Source organism: Nuphar pumila, chromosome 10, assembly GCF_984573655.1.
Source record: "Nuphar pumila chromosome 10, dmNupPumi1.hap1.1, whole genome shotgun sequence".
Classification (NCBI taxonomy): Eukaryota; Viridiplantae; Streptophyta; class Magnoliopsida; order Nymphaeales; family Nymphaeaceae; genus Nuphar; species Nuphar pumila.
Window position 1 is genome coordinate 48,847,544 of NC_143258.1, and position 4,192 is coordinate 48,851,735.

General features: G+C 37.0%; 1 non-coding gene across 1 annotated transcript; it reads right to left on the reverse strand.

The window, feature by feature from the left end:
- Positions 1-3,752: 3,752 nt before the first annotated feature.
- Positions 3,753-3,858, reverse strand: LOC149826807 (small nucleolar RNA R71). The gene has a single exon (XR_016435839.1). It is a non-coding gene; the product is annotated as a small nucleolar RNA R71 (small nucleolar RNA).
- Between the last annotated feature and the right edge of the window lie 334 nt (positions 3,859-4,192).

The window sequence follows — 4,192 nt, forward strand, 5'->3', positions numbered from 1 at the left end:
CTCAGCTCGTTCAATAAGTTCTATGAATGATTTTGATGGGTAGGTGGAAACAAGGCTTCTGAGAGGCTAAGAAAAGTTGTTCAAGATAACTTGGAGTGTGTGCTCCTCTGAGATCGGGGTTCTCATTTTGTTGCATGTGTCTCTCCACCTCCGAATGAAGTCTACGGCCTTTTCCTTATCTTCTTGTTTCAGGTTGTATAGGTGATTGAGGGTTGGCAGTGCCTCGGTGTTGAACATGAACCGTTCCATGAACAAATTAACAACTTTATCAAAATCGCGTAGCTCAACAGGGTTGATGTGTTCTGCGTACCACTTTGTTGCTACGCCCTTCAAACTACGAGGAAAGCACAAGAAGAGTGCCCGATTATCTTCACTGAATCTGGCACATTCTGCGAAAAACATGGTGAGATGGGCCTTTGGGTTGCCGAACTGATCATGCATATATTTTAGGGATATTTCATATAAAAATATGCATGATTTCATGAGAAAATGTTTCAAAAACCCAATTTTATGTTAGTTTTTGAGTAAATGTGCTAAAATAATATAAGAATAGAAAATACATGAAAAATAGTGTTATTTTACATTTTAATGCATATTTTAGTGTTTGACATAATTGTAGTAGTTTAGTTTTTGAAAATCATAAAAAAAATAGAGTTAAAATAGACTTAGTTTTGTATTTTCTAAAACATAGTCATTTTGAGTTGTTTTGTAAATAACTTTTTGAAGAGAGGTTTTTGAAATGCAATTTTAAAAAGAAGAGGGACTTATGGAGAAAATTTCAAATCTTTAAATATGATACGTAGGGGGAAGAGAGGCTTGTCTTCTCTCTTATGCCTTTGCTCTCTTTCCTAACCCTTCCCCTTCACCTTGTTTCTTTCCTCCTTCTTCTTCTTCTCTCTTGATCTCTCTTCTTCCTCAATCCGGTGGAGGCATCCAGCTACAGTAATGGCATATAGGAGGATTCCATTTCTTTTCTAATCTCTCCGGTGAGTTCTTCTTCTTCTTCTTTTTCTTCTTCTTTGTGAATTTTCATTTTAATTTCTGTTAAGCATTCATAACTCATATTAAAAGAAATGTGTTTTGATTTACTGTTTTTGTTTCAGAAAATTTTTAGAATAGATTTTAGTTTGTAGTTATATGAATCAGTTCTGCATTTAAATAAATAAAAAAAAACAAAAACAAAAAAAACATTGCCGCTGTGCTTGTACAGAGAAAACTTAGAACTCCTGTAGCCGTGAAATATGTTTCCGGTTTGCTTGGATCTGAAGTCCTGATAAAACATCAGATTCAAATCATAAAAAAAATTCTGCAATTGTTGGATTTCAATATTTCTACAGGAACTTGATCTGAAATCTACCGCCGGATTTCAACAAATTTCTACAGAAATTTGATCGATCATATCGATTTCCAGTTTTTCCCGGCGATCATTGTTTTTCAAAGCTTATTTCTGGTATTGATCGGAGCTCTGGACTGCTGTAAAGAACCGCCAGGATACAGATAAAATGTTTAGTGCCTGAAATCTCTGGACCTGCCGTAGATGATGATCGGAATCTCTGATCACCGGAATAATTGTTTTTTTTTTTCATGGTTGATATTTCCGGTGGATGCTATTAAGATTTCTGGTGGAGGCTGTTAATATTTGAAATTCTAGTGTGTGTTTTTGAAAAAATTCGATCGGATAGTGTGATCTAAAGTAAAAGTATGAATCAGTGAAATTAGCAGAAACAGGTGAATCCGCCAGAAGTTCTCTGCAAATAGCTGAGATTTATCTGATTATAGGAATCCTAATCATCTAACCATCAGATCTCCTCCAAGTCACTGGCTGAAATTCAGTCTTCTACTGGAATCAAGCTTTGATCTGCCTTGTAGATCTCTGATTGTTAAAATCCTCATCCCTGAATCCACCGGAAGTTCCAATTATTATCGTGAACTGTATTTCCTGTAGAACTCACCGGCGGTTACATAGTTCTCCAGCTACTCTTCTTACTGAGTCATTGTGAGAGTCGATCTTATCTGTGTGATTCAAACGTGAAAAGTTATTTTCACAATTTGTTGAAACAAAATTGGGTTTTCACGATCTATTGAATTTAAAAACTGATTTTTACGGTTGTGTTGATTTTAAAACTGGATTTTCACTGAAATTTATCATGTTTTTACTGTTGGTTCTCACTGAAACTTTTAATGTTAGTTAATTGAAAAATTAGTTAGCTATTAGTTAATTGAGTAGTTAGCTGTTAGTTTACTAAATCATTAGTGATCAGTATAAAATTTTTGTTTGAAGTAGCCAAGTAATGTGTAATTGTTAGCTTAGTTACTTTTGCTAAGTAAGTAGTAGTTATTAGTAAACTGTTAGTTAAGTGTTTTGGAATTAGTTAGTTGTTATTAGATTTAATTAGAATTAGTTGTCAATTGTAATTAGTCAATTAGATTTCGTTAATGATTTCTTTCGTATTCTTAGTATTTAGTTAGTCTATTTTGTTTAGTATAGTTTTATTCTTGTATTGTGTACTGCTCGTGTTTCGTTTGAATTGTGCAGAATTGCAAGGGATTGGAGCTGAAGCAATTACGTGACACGACGAAGTACGAAGAATAAAGCTTCTTTTTACTTTTTAGTTTAGAATTAGGAATTTAATTGGGTTTGTAAATATGGCACTTTACGCCCTCTGCGAAGGGTATTCATTTGTTGTAATAGTTAGTTGTTTTTACTTTTCTTGAACATTTTTACATTTTAATAATTCGGTAATAAATGTTAGTTTAGATTTGTGTACTTGAATACAAAATATTCCCGTTCCTTGAGTTCGACCCGGTCTCATCCACTAGTGAGAACCGGTTTTTATTATTTGATGTCTGGTTTTCACATGTTTTTCATATAAAAATCTTTTCAAAATTACAACGATTTAAAAGAAGACATCAAATTTTTGGCACCGTTGTCGGGGAACGGCCTAACATTAGTGTTCACTTTATTGTCTAGTGTTTGTATTGCATTTAGGTTTAGAACCACGTATGTGCATATCTTAGAGACGAGCTTACTTTTCCGCACAAGCCACCTACTAGGAACCCCTTAGAGGTGACTGTGTACGATTGGTACCGTACACATAGTTTTTATATTTCTTTGCATAATCTCTATTATGTGTAACTGCGTGGTGTTTGTTTAGTTTTTGTTGTTTTTTTAGTTTACTCGCTTTGTGGTTTGCGTGGTTTGGCCGCTTAGTGCGTTAGTTAGGTAGAAAACCCAAGTTAGGACGTGTGCTACACCGGTCTACTACGAGGTGTATGCAAGGGTGACGCTCACTTGACCCCGAGCCGGTAGAGCCGATTGAGGACCCCGAGTCCCGAGTCCCTTATTAGGAGAGCCCAAAGATCTGCAACCATGGCTGAGAATCAGCAGATTACTCATCCTCTGAGGGAGTATTTCATGCCCAACACTTACACTCCCGCCTCCTGCATCACAAGACCTGATGTAGGAGCAAACCATTTTGAGATAAAGGCCAGTGTGATCCAGATGCTACCTTCATTTTATGGCCTTAGCAATGAAGACCCATATCGTCATCTCGATGAATTTTTAGAGATTTGCTCAATAGTGCGAATTAACAACTTTGGAGATGACGCGATGAGGTTGACCCTGTTCCCCTTCTCTCTGAAGGACAAAGCGAAGAGTTAGTTAAAATCATTAGATACTGTTCGAATTACCACTTGGGAACATATGCAAAGAGAATTTTTAAAGAAATATTTCCCAATTGGTAAAACGTACCAGTTTCGTAAAGCGATAACCAGTTTTTCCCAAATTGAGGGAGAAAAGTTTCATGAGTCATGGGAGAGATTGAAAGATCTTCTCCGCAAGTGTCCCCACCACTAGGTGCCTCGCTGACAACTGGTGCAATATTTCTATGACGGTCTTACTGAAAAGAACCGTCAAATGGTGGATGCCGCATGTGGGGGCACATTTATGCTCAAAAGTGAGGATGAAGCATGGTCGCTTTTTGAGACATTGAGCGAGAATTCGATGCACCATGCGACAGCCTCACAGTTCGATAGGGCTGCACCTGCACAGGATAGCATTAAGAAGGCAGGTATTTTCGAGTTAGGGATGAACCTTGAGTTGAGCAACAAGGTAGACCAACTGTCCCAGAAATTAGATCAGTTTTTGTTGGGTCCCTCCCCTGCCATGCAGGTGTGCGCGTTGTGTGCGAGT